Source organism: Leptinotarsa decemlineata, unplaced genomic scaffold (genome assembly GCF_025532065.1).
Source record: "Leptinotarsa decemlineata unplaced genomic scaffold, Ldec_3_MD MMD2_P_RNA_scaffold_9, whole genome shotgun sequence".
In the NCBI taxonomy this organism is placed as follows: Eukaryota; Metazoa; Arthropoda; class Insecta; order Coleoptera; family Chrysomelidae; genus Leptinotarsa; species Leptinotarsa decemlineata.
This window is the reverse complement of record NW_027412536.1, coordinates 4,243,933-4,260,228: the sequence shown is the minus strand read 5'-3', so window position 1 is coordinate 4,260,228 and position 16,296 is coordinate 4,243,933. Positions and strand designations below refer to the sequence as shown.

At 37.7% G+C, this 16,296-nt stretch overlaps 2 long non-coding RNA genes across 3 annotated transcripts; both read right to left on the bottom strand.

Annotated features, from left to right (window-relative positions):
* Positions 1–6,651: 6,651 nt before the first annotated feature.
* LOC141480474 (uncharacterized) lies at positions 6,652–7,348 on the bottom strand. The gene is made up of 3 exons (XR_012464368.1): positions 7,194–7,348; positions 6,844–7,107; positions 6,652–6,783 (listed from the first exon to the last, which is right to left on the bottom strand). It is a non-coding gene; the product is annotated as an uncharacterized lncRNA (long non-coding RNA).
* Positions 7,349–14,188: 6,840 nt separating this feature from the next.
* Positions 14,189–15,179, bottom strand: LOC141480473 (uncharacterized). 2 transcript variants are annotated; one of them, XR_012464367.1, is made up of 3 exons: positions 14,731–14,921; positions 14,381–14,644; positions 14,189–14,320 (listed from the first exon to the last, which is right to left on the bottom strand). It is a non-coding gene; the product is annotated as an uncharacterized lncRNA (long non-coding RNA). The 2 variants fall into 2 exon arrangements; XR_012464366.1 differs by having other exon boundaries at positions 14,381–15,179.
* Positions 15,180–16,296: the final 1,117 nt, after the last annotated feature.

Sequence of the window (16,296 nt, the reverse complement as noted above, 5' to 3'; positions counted from 1 at the left end):
CTTCACTGATTTCGTGAGAGATGACCGTTTTGGCGGGAGTTGGTCATTTTTCGTTTGATGACCAGTGCTTGCACTTCCCTACATCAGAGGATTATCGGAGAGGATAAGAAGAATTGGTTCCAAGTACAACATTAGAACCTGTTTTAGATCTGGTAACACTATCCGTAGCAGCCTCACGAAAACCAGGCCCCCAAACGCGGACTGCGATTCCAAGAATTGCATTTACCGGATACCCTGTGAGTGCGGAAAATCCTATATTGGTGAAACTAAGAGGCCATTGAATGTTCGCATTGCCGAGCATAAGAAGCACACACAGCGAGGAGAAGCCAGCAAATCAGGAATAGCAGACCATGTTTGGACCCATCAACACAACATCGAGTGGTCCCAAGCTGAGATCTTGCACAGAGAGGAACATTGGTTCAGGAGAAAATTTAAGGAAGCCGCATACATGTTGTCCAACAACGTATTCAGCCAGGCCAGCGTAGATATACGAAACATATGGAAACCCATCATCAAACGAAAAATGACCAACTCCCGCCAAAACGGTCATCTCTCACGGAATCAGTGAAGCGGAAAATGGAAAGTAGAGAAAGTGAAAAGTATTTCAACGGCCTATAAAATAGTCATCTCTCGGAGGAATCAGTCCAGTCATCACCCGAAGACGATTGTAGATACCAACAATCGAAACGTCGTGAACTAACGTGACTTGGAATCTCTACACTTTTTTATTTTTTATTATTTTCTTTTTCATTCCTTTAATTTTTATTTATTCAATTATTATATTTTTACTTGTAGGTTATTTCACTATCATTTCATTTCAGGTTTATTGTTGCTTAATATAATTGTTATTTTCAACTATTCTTTTTTAATTATTCTTTTTTACTTGTTTCAGGGATTTCAAATCATTTTATATAGTAGACAATGGAAGTCCGAACTAGTGAAATTCATCACAAAACATTGTCAATCATCTTCAAACAAACGTTAAAAATAAAAGAAGATGTTTATATTTTGCCAGATAATTACGCGGCTATTCTTGGTAGAGTTTGGATCCGATGCCTCAAGATAGATTTGAATCAACTAAGTCAACAAAACACTTCAGTACCCTCTGAAAGATTCAACTTGTGGAGTGTATAGAGGAACTAACCGCAAAATATCCAAATGTTTTCGAAGAGAAAATTGGATGTGTTCCACGTTTCAATGTTGTTCTCAAGTTACGTGAAGGTGTACAGCCATGTTTTCATCGGGAACGTGAAATTCCCTACTCACTCAGTACATTGATTGAAAAAGAGTTGGATTCACTTGAAACTGCAGGAACCATAACAAAAATAACGATATCTGACTGGGGATCACCATTAGTCTTAATACCAAAGGCAGATGGAGGCGTACGTTTGGCTGTCGATTACAAAGTCGGAGTCAATGAGCGACTCATGAATTCACATTATCCAATTCGTAAAATCGAAGACATTTTGAGGCTCAATTTATACAAAGCCTATCTTCTATCAAGGTTGATGAAAAATCGAGCGAAATTCAAACAGTTACTACGCACACAGGTACATTCAGAATAAATCGATTATCTTTTGGGATAAAAACAGCTCCATCAGAATTCAACCGTATCATGGATCAGATTTTACGAGAAGTACCTGAGACCGAAGTTTATTTTGATGACATAGTAGTTCATGGAAAAAGTAGAGAAGAATGTGCAACAAATCTCAATGCATCTCAATGCATATAGTTTACAAATCATACATAAATATATTTGCAATATTAGTAAAACATAGTTGACCTAGTTACAAGTAAAAACGAATAATGTACAGGGTGTATGTATATGAATGAAAATGTAAGAGAATAAGTACACTTATCCAAAGGGCACTACAGAAATACGGAAAATATACATCAGTGTGATGCAAATATATTAAACGGCGAGACAAAGGAATACAATGCTAATACAATGTGGGATGAAGTTGAAAATAATTGAAAAAATACAAGACAGTAACAATATTATGAGAGGGAGACAGAAAGCTCCACACAGTGGATAAGATTCACATTGTTGTTTGTACTTCAGGCTTATTCAGGACATAAATCAACACTCACAAAGTATCTACAACTGAGCCCAAGTGACTGTAAGTGAAGTAAAACCCCAACAAATTCCAATCTCCAGCGCCAGATATGGGCTCTTTGTCTTATAAAGAAATTTAATCCCCTCGCAACTATAGCATGACAGTCCTTGAGTATGAAGTATAAATAATGGGAACATATAACCGAAAAAGCATAGCTATTTCAGACGTTTCGGAATTTTCAAACGCTGCTTCGCCCATTTCGAGCGTTGTTTCGATCATTTCAAACGTTGTTTCGACCGTTTCAAGCGCTTATTCACTCATTTCAAGCGCCATTTCCACCGTTTTAAGCGTTGTTCCTATCCTTTCAAGCGTTGTTTGAATCGTTTCAAGCGCTAATTCGCTCATTTCAAGCGCTATTTCCACCGTTTTAAACGTTGTTTGGTTCGTCTCAAATGTTGTTTCATGAGCCATTTTGATCGTTTCAAACGCTATTTCAGAGCAGTTTTTCTATCAAACTCTTTGTGGTTATCAACCCCAAAAGAGAAGAGGAAATATACTGCATCAAATCTGTAATAAAATATTTGAATTTTTTTTAAATGTTCAAATATCTGTAACATAATGACAAAACTCAGCTGCGCGAGCGCTTTCATCAACTAAGGTTAAGTTATGTGTCGTTAGTGTGTAACGAAGTTTGCTATCAAATTCACTTGTTACGCCCTCTGAATGATGTTTGTTGTGATACATTTCAGATGGTAATATTCATTGTTTATCATTTCACCAGAATTGGTTCGCGTTTTATAAAATTATTGTATACGAGGGGTTTCGAGTAGTTGTTTACAGCTGATTCTCGGCCTCCCCCCACCACTATGACGTATTAATTGCTTTTTTTATTGGTTGTTGTTTGGTGAAGTTTTTTTTGTTGTGCAGTGAAGTCAAGGCGTTGTGACCTTGAAGTGTCTGGTGCATGGATCGTTCAGATTTTTTTTTCATATGAGATTTTGTGTGTTTATGTGTGTGTGTGTGTGTGTGTAGGAGAATGCACGGTACAGGGTTTCATCATGTGCTTGTTTGTCTATGTACAAACATACGTCTGCATACTTCGAAGATCCTCCAAGTAATAAATGCTCCATCGGTGTTAGGGCACCAAGTTAGTAGTGGAGTGACGTCACAGCAATAACCGTTCAACGGCTAGAGAGCGACATGTTCACTCCACGACGTGTGGCAGAGTAATGCGTATTCATCGGTCTGCCCTCACCTCTCCCGAAGCGATGAAGGTTCGCTCTAGCCCCGCTATCGATGGTGACACAACGGCAGCCGAGGACCGTCTGCCTAGCGTCTACCCTCTCCGAGACCGCAACGACCACTGCTTGCTCGTATATCGACATCTGTTATCGCATTCAGTTGGGAGGTAATCTTGGCGCATGTAGTTGAGAAGTGGGGTTGGCTATGACGTCTTGACGGGTCCTATCAGAGTGTATTTAAGAAGCGTACGAGTGTTGGCTATGTCAGTTTACATCAAGTGAGTTAGTGAGAACTATTATATAAAATGTATTCCTGTGACTGTGGTAAATCTTTCACTCGTAGTGATAATCTTCGTCGGCATCAGCTCCAGAGTTGCCAAGGAGGGCCTGCAGTGAAACGGGTGAGAGTGGATAATGCAACACCTATGTATACGTGCAATTGTTGTAATGTGACAATTCCTATGACCCAAGTGAATTCTCACCGAAGAACCATGAGTCATAAAAATAATGCATGTGTTCAATTGTCTGACGGTGTTCAAATTATAACGAATGCATTCAATTGCCGCATTGCTACATACAGGGTGGAGAGTTCGATTGTAACCAGTGACTACATGTCATTTTTCAATAAGATTAGGCAGAAGGTCATTGAATTACTGGAATCAGCCATCAGGATCCATAAAAGCATCAAGGTGAATATGGAAGTTTTTGGGAATTATATTCTTCAGACTGATGATTCGAGGGACACGAAGTCATTTAATTCCCAAAATAAAATAGTGGACCAATCTTCAGATTTGAATGCTGTTTTTGATGGATTCCGTGATGTAATTGTGGCTCAAACGACTGAGTTCCAGGATCGTGACTCAGGTATTTATTTTTTAAAATAGTAATATTTTTTTTTTTTATAATTCAGGTTGGACTTGTGAAAAAATATTGTTTCTCGAGGTCAACATTAATAAATACAGTCCACTGGAAGGACGTTCATATGTGAAGCTGCCTCAATGTATTCAATGGAAGAAAGCTGTTGTGAATGTTCGTAATGAAGATCAATATTGTTTTGCTTGGGCTATAACATCAGCATTATATCCTGCAGATAGTCGAGTGTCCGAACTTACGTCATATCCACATTTTTCCACTGTTTTAGATGTCACAGGTATGGATTTTCCGGTTAAAGTTAATAATAAGAGTATCGAAATATTCGAAGATAGGAATGATATTTCAATTAATGTTTACGGTTTAGAGAGTACATTTGAGAAGGGTAAAATGAAGTATGAAGTGATTGGTCCATTGCGATACTCACAGAGAAGACTCCGGAGACATGTCAATTTGTTGTTTATAACTGATGACTCCGGTAATGGTCACTATTGTTGGATCAAAGATCTTTCAAGATTAGTTTCTAATCAACTATCAGCTCATAGACAGAAAAAATATTTTTGTGACGGATGTTTGATATATTTTTCTGATGAGAGATTGCTTTTACGTCATAATATGTATGATTGTAATCACATTAGTACCACAACACCAACTACTAATTTAAAGATCAATAAATATGGTAGAATGGTTGCGGAAAATAAACTAATGTTTGAAAACTTTGAGAGGCAAATGAGGGTGCCATTTGTAGTGTATGCTGATTTTGAATCAGTGCTTAAACCGATTCATGTGAATGAGCCAAATCCTGGAAGTTCATACACGATTAAAACATTCAAACATGCCCCATATTCATTTGCTTATTTGATAAAGTGTTCATATAATGATGATTTGTCAAAATTTGTTACATATAGGGGTGTAGATGCAGCTCAGAAATTTGTGAGTAGCATTGAAGATGATTTGAAAGAGATACATGAAAATCATCTCAGAAACCCTAAACCAATGGATACACAAACTGTCGAAGAAGAAGAACAGTTTGTTGCAGCCAGAACTTGTGGTATATGTAATAAAGCATTTACTGATGGTGAAGTCAAAGTAAGAGATCATTGTCATGTCACAGGAAAGAAAAGATCACATGCCGCTCACTCGAAATGTAATTTAAATTTCAAAATACCAAACTTCATACCTATCATTTTTCATAATTTAAGTGGTTATGATTGTCATTTATTCATAAAAGAATTGTATAGGAATAAAGAGAAAGTTGATGTTATCCCGCAAACTAAAGAGAAATATATATCTTTCACGAAGCATCTCTTTACACACAGCTATACCGATAAAGATGGTGTGGTTAGGAAGAATTATCTCAAAATGAGATTTATCGATAGTTATAAATTTATGACTAATTCGTTGGAGAAGTTGGGTGCAAACTTGACCTCCGATCAATGTTTGGAGATGCAGAAACATTTCCCACAAATTGAGAAATTCAATTTGATGAGACAGAAAGGTGTATTTCCATATAGTTTTGTTGATGACATTGACAAATTGAATTATCCATTACTTCCGACAAAAAATCAGTTTTATGACACACTCAATTGTGAACATATATCGGAAACTGATTATGATAGGGCTAGAAATGTTTGGAATTTATTCGAGTGTCAGAATTTGGGGGAATACTCTGATTTGTATTTGAAGTCGGATGTATTGCTACTATGTGATATTTTTGAAAACTTCCGCACCACAAGTTTAGAGATATATAACTTAGATCCGGCACAATATTACACTGCACCTGGATTATCATAGGATGTCATGTTGAAGTTCACTAATGTTGAATTGGAATTACTAACTGACATTGATATGATTCACTTTTTTCAAAAAGGTATACGAGGTGGAATTAGTCAATGTAGCGAGAGGAAACATATAGCAAATAATAGATTTTTACCCAATTATAATCCCAACGAACCTTCCACATTCATTACATATTTAGATGCAACAAATCTATACGGTCACAGTATGTCACAACCTCTACCAACAAATGAATTTACATGGTTGACACCAAATGAAATTCTTAATCTCGATGTGATGGATGTGAGTACTGATAGTCCGTATGGGTATGTATTTAAAGTGGACATTCATTATCCACAAGAGTTGCATGATAAACATTCTGACCTTCCATTTTTAGTCGAAAAAATAATACCACCTCGTACACAATCGAAAATTCCCAAATTAATTCCAAATTTGAATGATAAAAGAAAATATATTGTTCATTATAGGAATCTACAGCAAGCTGTCAAAAATGGATTGATTGTAATGAATACACATAGAGTATTGAAATTCAAACAATCATGCTGGATGAAACCCTATATAGATCTTAATACTGAAATGCGTAATAGGTCTAACAACAAATCTGTTAAAGATTTCTATAAACTAATGAATAATGCGGTTGTTACGTTCATTTTGAACCCCAGGTATGTTAGTAATAACACGCTACCTTACTATAATTATTTCATTCATTTACTAGTTCAACATAAACTATTACAAAGATTATCTAGAGAACATATTTTATTAGAACACCTTGTATATTGAGTCTGAGTCTGGTATTTTGGTACTGCCTAAAGGAACACCTACAAACAGGTCAATTTGCATCATAATATTCGTTAAATCTGTAAAAGATATCTTGGTACCTCCTTATCATTCCTTAATTATTGTAGATAGTTTACACCATGTCAAAAATGCGATAATTTATTCTAGCCTTGCAGAGAGTTTGGCAACTTCAGAATATCATCTCCAACAGCTCTATAATATATTCCTCTAGTCATATCGCGATGTAGATACTTGTAACAATACTCCATATATTGACTCCTCATCATTAAGTAAACGGTAAAGACGGCTCTGAGTGAGTATTTCTTGGACATCTGATGAAATAATGATCATCGGATCGATTGTAGCTGAAAGAGATTACGAATCATTAAAAGAATGTACTCAAAAAGACGTGTTCTGAATTATTTTTAAAAGTATAAGTATGCATGCTTACCTTCTTCATTCGTCAATCGCAGTAGCTTACTTCTTTCGTCTCGACCACGATTCGATTAATTATTACTTGGAAGATCTAACAAATTTGTTTTATTGATTTGTGTACATCTTGTCTGAATGGTAGGTTAGAAACATTTCATCGGTATTTAGCTCGTCGATGTTGCCAACTATTCCAGCTGAAATTCTCTAGAATCGGGTTCGGTTAAGGAATACCTTGTACTAGAGTTGTGTTAGGACAATAAATATTTATTGTAAATTTTGTATATTTCGAATGGGTTGTATATAATATTTGTCATGTAGTGTTGCAATCGGAAGGAGCATTCAACCTTCATCAGATCTGCAACTTCAGTTGTTTTCACGAAACAGACTTGGGATAGAGTATTCCGTCGAAGGTCAATGACTCGTAGTAGGTGGCTTTTCTATTTCAACTGACAGGAAGGTCATTCGATCGAGAATGTCATTTGTCCTTTTTTGTGTGCTGATCAAGTAAAGGAAGGTGTTAGTATTCGTTGACTCGTAAAATTTCATGATATTTCAATCATCCTTCATTGGGCTATATTTTACGAGACAAATTTTCAAGCTGAGGTTATACTGGTGTTACGATTTGGCGTATTTTTGTTATATAACCACGGCTATACTTGTTAGAGGATTTTTAAAGAATCTCACCTAACCTTGAAAGTGAAAGCATTTCCATCGGAATCATTTACCAGGTATGTGTATATATTTGTTATGTTCGAGTGCATCTTCATTCGTCTAAGCTTTGTTTTATCGGTATTTTTGGTATTCACCAAATCTTTTTCTTATTGTCAGATGCGACAAGGCCGAATTTCATTTAATGTATGTCCACCATCTAAGTAACCAGCTTTTCAAGTGGAAGTCGCAGTTCGTAAAAACCCCTTTCGGCCAGGGTAAGTTAATGTATATTTTTTCTTTTATGATTATTTCGATTGAGGGTTCATGGAAACGCCGAAATCAGAACAGCTGTTGAAATAAGTTTTTATTTGTTAGAAATAAATTTTGAAACGTTGCCAGATCTCAAATTTATTTGTACATTTGGAAACCAATTCCCAAAAATGGGTTCGCGTTAGATTTTCAATTATCATTTCCTTTTATTCACTTATACAGGGAGTGACTATATATTTTGTAGCGAATAAAACAATGTTTTTGTCTTTCAATGTTTCATTGGGGGTTTGTAATTTCAATTGCCCTTACCGGTTTAGTCAAAAGTGGGATTTGATTTTTCAGTTTTGTAGAGTTTTCTAATTTGAATTTCCCTTTCTGACAGGGTTTTTTTTTTATCTTCTCCTATTGGTCTTTGGAGTCCAATATTTCCTGGAATTCTGAACACATTGAGAGGCTATGTGCAAGGCGGATACCTAAAAGGGACTATCGCTCATCAGTGGAATATACAGGGCGATCCAAAACTGCCAATTTACAGGGCGCTACGGAGAATCGGACCGAATTGGCGTGTGCCATACACTTCGAGGAGCACGCAAGTTTGAATGCTATTTTTTCTTCTTCATAATTGCTTGTTGCTAAGATATCGCGTTGCTTTGTAGCTGGTTTATAGCTCATCATTGTTAGAGGTGTAAATGCATATAATTTGGTAATATCGCTATTTGTATATAACTGCATATTTTTGAGTAATTTAGCTATATGGTATAACGCATGCGCCTGAGCTCAAGCGACGTTTATTAGCAGAACTCCCGTTACTGGAAATGATATTTATGCATTCTCCTCCCTTTCCTGCTTGATATTGATTTATTTATAGTTGCCAAGTGCTTACTATTACCTACTTAGTTTGCTTAGTTTGCTGCGTCAGACGCTATATAGTTGCTTGCTACTCCCATTTACATGTCAGAATCTAAATTTGTTGTATTGAGTGAGCTTATTGTTTTATTTTTGCGTAATATTTAATGCCTGCTTAGTACTTTAATACTTACGCTTCCAGTCCAGTGGTTAATTTTTGTTATAGGTTAAAGTTTGAAGATCCTAAACTACATGAAAAACTATGATTATTGATGTTAATAAATTGGTTTAGTACTACGGTTTGTTGTTTCAATCGGAGTTGGTAAATTGGAAGATTGAGTTTGCGAAATCGGGTATTTGTCTGGAAATTTAATTTACCTGGCGCCCATAAATAACTTGAAATTCAGTGACACCTTATCGAACCACCCCTTCTTCACTGAAGCTAGCGGCAAATGCCCACTTGTCATCCGACACCTGTGGTCGAGAAACCTAACCACTGATACGGCTCAGTGTCGAGGTTTCATTTTGGCATGCCAACGTGGGGCCCCGTAAAATTTGATGTAGTATAGTTTGAAATTTGAAAATAATGTGACAATTCTGAAGTCTGAAGTTGATTTTTTTCAAATATTTACAACACTTGATTATTTTCTTTCACTGGACTGGACGTAAATCAAACGCGATGAGTTATAAAATATTAGCTTATCGGTTGATACAAGATGAGCTCATTTACGAACTCAAAATCAGAGGTATCGCCACAGGCACCATAGATGAAATGCGTCATTCTCTGTCGATGGCAATGAGACTCGAGAAGAGTGGAGGTAGTGTAAAGTATCCAACCTATCCTTTCACTGTGGCTGAAGATGTGGACGCTGTCAAGAAGAAATTGGAAGAGATAGAACCTATGGTAGCAGGATTTGAGGATGGACCAAATAGTAATGCTTTCTTGCGGCTACAGTCGAAGTTGGGCCATGTATTGAATAGAATTGACCATATCGATGAAAATGATACAACAGATCGTCCCACGATTTTGGCCAAGGCACTGTCACTATTGGACTTACTACACCAGAAGGCAGAAGCTTATCAAAAGGAAGTTCCACCACAACTCACCCTCCTCAACCAGAGTCAATTCGCGCAACGTATTAGTCCTACGCGTAGATCCTCTAGTATTTCCCCCTCTCATTCAATTTCGGAGAATATCAAACAGATTTTGCCTAATAAGTGGGACTTGAAATTTTCAGGAGATAAAAAGGGACTTTCACTTAGCGCATTCTTAGAGAGAGTTGAAGAGTTAAGAGTAGCCCGTCATGTGTCTAAAGATACTTTACTCGAGTCAGGCATTGATTTATTCTCTGGTCGTGCATATCAATTTTATTTAGCCTATAGGAAGGAGGCCAATACTTGGGATGAATTTGTTAACTTACTTAAGGAAGAGTATCTCTCCCCAAATTATAACGAAAAGCTTTTTGAGGAGATTAGAAGGCGAACACAGGGATTAGACGAGTCTATCGGTATATATATTGCCGTTATGACCGGTTACTTCAATAGGTTGACGTGTCCAATATCTGAGGAGACCAAACTCAAAATTCTATTAAGGAATATTACGCCATTCTATCAGACCCAATTAGCTTTGGTAGAAGTTACTTCGATTAGTCAACTTCGAGAGTTAGGTCGTCGTTTGGAGGTTAGAAAGGAAACTGTGGAAAGTTTTTCAGCACCATGTAGGAGAAGTGGCACTTTGGAACCAGATCTCGCTTATGTTGGTGTTAATGAAATTGCGGTGGATAGTTGTCAATCCAATACCTCTGATCGGGATGGTAACTCTAGGGTTTCAGAAAAGGAAGTTATTTGTTTCAGGTGTAACAAACCTGGTCATAGGGCTGCTGGCTGTACCGTCAGGAGAGGAAAATTTTGTTACCGTTGTAAGGAGGAAGGAGTAACTGTAAGAAATTGTCCTAAGTGTAGTAATCAGGGAAACGGGAGACGACACCCCTAGTTGATCGGGATAGGCGTGTCACAGAGGAATCCTCGATCAATAACCTTCGAGTCATACTGGATTACGTACTTGAACATGCTGTAAACGATGAGAGGCCATATTTGAACATCGACATTTTAGGTAAATCGGTTTTGGGTTTGTTGGATTCTGGAGCTTCACGTACCATACTTGGCAGAAAAGGTTTGGAAATTGTTCAGGAGTTGGGTATTCCTGTAAATCGAAACAAGGTCACTTCGTGTATAGTTGCTAATGGGGTCAGTTGTCGAAGTATTGGGATGGTGGACCTCCCAATGTCTTTGAGGGGCAGACTTCGGTTGGTAGAGGTTATGGTCGTACCTGAGCTGCCACATTTGTTGATACTAGGGGCAGATTTTTGGAGAACCATGGGGATCGTTCCTGATCTCCGCCACAATGAGTGGCATTTTTCCGATGAACCCGTCATTGCTAATACAGTAGAACAAGTGAATTGTCAAACATTGTTGACTCCACAGGAGAAAAAGAGGCTTCAAGCAGTAATAGATAGGAATTTGGCGCTGATGGGTAATGAATTAGGTTGTACTACGAAAGTAGAACATGTGATAGTTACAAACAGTCCACCTATCAAGCAGCGGTACTACAGGGTGAACCCAGTAGTCCAGCAACATATAGATAAGGAATTAGATGAAATGCTCAGATTGGGTATTGTTGAGCCGTCTAACAGTCCTTGGGCATCTCCGATTCTCCTAGTCAAGAAAAAAGATAATTCTTTCAGGTTTTGCGTAGACTACAGAAAGTTGAACTCCGTCACAGTTCGTGACAGTTATCCACTTCCCTTGGTATCTGATACGTTAGATAAACTTCGCGATGCGAAATATCTGTCAAGTCTAGATGTGAAATCTGCATATTGGCAGGTGAAGATGGCAGAGAATTCGAAACAGTTTACAGCCTTCACTGTTCCCAATCGCGGACTATTCCAATTTAAACGAATGCCATTCGGGCTGCATAACGCACCTGCTACTTTTCAGCGGCTTATAGATAATGTACTCGGACATGATCTTGAGCCCAACCTGTTTGTTTATCTTGATGACGTGGTGATAGTCAGTCAGACATTCGAACATCATTTATCTCTTTTAGAGGAAGTATTTCGCAGACTTAGGGATGCTAACATCACTATAAGCATAGAAAAGTGTCAGTTCTGCCGTCCAGAAATGAAGTATTTGGGTTATGTAGTAGATCGCAATGGGTTACATGTAGACCCAGACAAGGTGAAAGCTATGCTGGAATTACCAATACCAACAAATGTAAGTGAGGTTCGTAGGGTAGTAGGAACATTCTCCTGGTATCGTCGATTCATTCCGGATTTTTCCACCATGATAGCTCCGATAACCGCTCTTATTCGTAAGAACTCAAAGTTCCAGTGGACCGAAGAATGTTCTTCTTTTTTCAGAAAAATAAAAGAATGCCTTGTTGCTGCTCCAATTTTAAGTTGTCCTGATTATTCCAGGCCATTTACGGTTCAGACTGATGCCTCAGGGTTTGGCATTGGGGCCGTCCTGACACAACCTTACCCAGAAGGAGATAGAGTAATCGCTTATCTCAGCAGATCACTCACAAAACAAGAACGTAATTACTCGACTACTGAGCGGGAATGCCTCGCTGTTTTATGGGCAGTTGAGAAACTCCGCCCTTATCTGGAAGGAGTGGAATTCACAGTCCAAACCGATCACTACAGTCTTCTCTGGCTTCATAACCTGAAGGACTTGACTGGTCGATTAGCACGTTGGGCAGTCAGACTCCAACAGTATAATTTTAAGGTGATACATAGGAAGGGTAAGGATAATGTGGTGCCTGATGCTCTTTCTAGGTCAGTACCAATTGTCGATTCAGCAGGAGTTGATTCAGATAAGTTGCATGAGTTGAGTAGTTCCAACAATGATAGGTGGTATCGGTCTATGGTCGATAATGTTCGTAGAAACCCATTGAAATTTGCTAGTTGGAGAGAACACGAAGGTCGTCTGTGGAAACATGTTCTCACAGATCATCCTGCTTTCATGAGTTCAGGTGATTCATGGAAATTGGTAGTCCCAAAAAGTGAGCGTCAGAAGATCATTGTAGCAGCCCATGAACCCGCCACTTCTGGTCATATGGGAGTGTTCAAAACATTCTCCAGGGTAGCTAGTAGGTACTATTGGCCAAAAATGCGTCACGACATTTCCAAGTTTGTACGGCATTGCAACGTGTGCGCTGCATATAAAGTATCACAGGAAAAACCGACTGATAAGATGGTTTCTCATCCAAAAGTCGATAGACCTTGGGAAATGATAGCCTCAGATTTAATTGGACCCCTTCCGAAATCCAAAAAAGGTAATCAATACATTTTGGTGGTAACTGATTACCTTAGTAAATTTTCTTTGCTTTTTCCCCTTAGAACTGCTACAGCAGATGCAGTTATTCGTAAAATAGAGTCCGAGGTTTTTATGTTGTTTGGTGTCCCTAGAGTGATAATATGTGATAATGGAAGACAATATAGTGGAGTGAAATTTCGAAGTTTCGCTGATAAGTATCAGTGTACCATAAAATTCAATGCATCTTATCACCCAAGAGCTAATCCGACTGAAAGGGTGAATAGAACAATTAAAACTCTGTTGTCGATCTATGTATCCGAAAACCACCGAACTTGGGATGAGAATATTGATCAAATTGCTTGTGCTATCCGTACCTCCAAACATGAGGTGACGAAACTCACTCCCTATTTTGTTAATTTCGGTAGAAATATGATGCTATCTGGTGCCGATTACAGTCATGTAGGAAAACCCGAGGTAGAAGATGGAACTCAGACTGGTGAAAGTAGTCGTAATGAGTGTTTTAGGAAAATGTACTCAGATGTTAGGAGGCGTTTGGAAATTGCAGGTGAAAAGGCTTGTGCTAGATACAATCTTCGTTGTAGACATGTGGAGTACCTTCCAAACCAATTGGTCTGGAAGAGAAACTATGTGTTATCTAACGCTGCTAACTATTTCAGTCGTAAATTAGCTCCTAGGTTTGTTGGTCCATTTTATATTAAAAAAGGCTGTCTCCGTGGACATATGAACTGAGAGATGAAAAAGGCATATCGAAAGGAGTATGGCATGCTAGGGACTTGAAGCCGGGTCCTGATGATTCCAAGTAAAAGTTTGACCGTTGAAGAGAAATTTACGGGGTAAATTCCTTCAAGTAAGGGGGGGAATTGTTACGTTCATTTTGAACCCCAGGTATGTTAGTAATAACACGCTACCTTACTATAATTATTTCATTCATTTACTAGTTCAACATAAACTATTACAAAGATTATCTAGAGAACATATTTTATTAGAACACCTTGTATATTGAGTCTGAGTCTGGTATTTTGGTACTGCCTAAAGGAACACCTACAAACAGGTCAATTTGCATCATAATATTCGTTAAATCTGTAAAAGATATCTTGGTACCTCCTTATCATTCCTTAATTATTGTAGATAGTTTACACCATGTCAAAAATGCGATAATTTATTCTAGCCTTGCAGAGAGTTTGGCAACTTCAGAATATCATCTCCAACAGCTCTATAATATATTCCTCTAGTCATATCGCGATGTAGATACTTGTAACAATACTCCATATATTGACTCCTCATCATTAAGTAAACGGTAAAGACGGCTCTGAGTGAGTATTTCTTGGACATCTGATGAAATAATGATCATCGGATCGATTGTAGCTGAAAGAGATTACGAATCATTAAAAGAATGTACTCAAAAAGACGTGTTCTGAATTATTTTTAAAAGTATAAGTATGCATGCTTACCTTCTTCATTCGTCAATCGCAGTAGCTTACTTCTTTCGTCTCGACCACGATTCGATTAATTATTACTTGGAAGATCTAACAAATTTGTTTTATTGATTTGTGTACATCTTGTCTGAATGGTAGGTTAGAAACATTTCATCGGTATTTAGCTCGTCGATGTTGCCAACTATTCCAGCTGAAATTCTCTAGAATCGGGTTCGGTTAAGGAATACCTTGTACTAGAGTTGTGTTAGGACAATAAATATTTATTGTAAATTTTGTATATTTCGAATGGGTTGTATATAATATTTGTCATGTAGTGTTGCAATCGGAAGGAGCATTCAACCTTCATCAGATCTGCAACTTCAGTTGTTTTCACGAAACAGACTTGGGATAGAGTATTCCGTCGAAGGTCAATGACTCGTAGTAGGTGGCTTTTCTATTTCAACTGACAGGAAGGTCATTCGATCGAGAATATCATTTGTCCTTTTTTGTGTGCTGATCAAGTAAAGGAAGGTGTTAGTATTCGTTGACTCGTAAAATTTCATGATATTTCAATCATCCTTCATTGGGCTATATTTTACGAGACAAATTTTCAAGCTGAGGTTATACTGGTGTTACGATTTGGCGTATTTTTGTTATATAACCACGGCTATACTTGTTAGAGGATTTTTAAAGAATCTCACCTAACCTTGAAAGTGAAAGCATTTCCATCGGAATCATTTACCAGGTATGTGTATATATTTGTTATGTTCGAGTGCATCTTCATTCGTCTAAGCTTTGTTTTATCGGTATTTTTGGTATTCACCAAATCTTTTTCTTATTGTCAGATGCGACAAGGCCGAATTTCATTTAATGTATGTCCACCATCTAAGTAACCAGCTTTTCAAGTGGAAGTCGCAGTTCGTAAAAACCCCTTTCGGCCAGGGTAAGTTAATGTATATTTTTTCTTTTATGATTATTTCGATTGAGGGTTTATGGAAACGCCGAAATCAGAACAGCTGTTGAAATAAGTTTTTATTTGTTAGAAATAAATTTTGAAACGTTGCCAGATCTCAAATTTATTTGTACATTTGGAAACCAATTCCCAAAAATGGGTTCGCGTTAGATTTTCAATTATCATTTCCTTTTATTCACTTATACAGGGAGTGACTATATATTTTGTAGCGAATAAAACAATGTTTTTGTCTTTCAATGTTTCATTGGGGGTTTGTAATTTCAATTGCCCTTACCGGTTTAGTCAAAAGTGGGATTTGATTTTTCAGTTTTGTAGAGTTTTCTAATTTGAATTTCCCTTTCTGACAGGGTTTTTTTTTATCTTCTCCTATTGGTCTTTGGAGTCCAATAATAATTCTGAACACATTGAGAGGCTATGTGCAAGGCGGATACCTAAAAGGGACTATCGCTCATCAGTGGAATATACAGGGCGATCCAAAACTGCCAATTTACAGGGCGCTACGGAGAATCGGACCGAATTGGCGTGTGCCATACACTTCGAGGAGCACGCAAGTTTGAATGCTATTTTTTCTTCTTCATAATTGCTTGTTGCTAAGATATCGCGTTGCTTTGTAGCTGGTTTATAGCTCA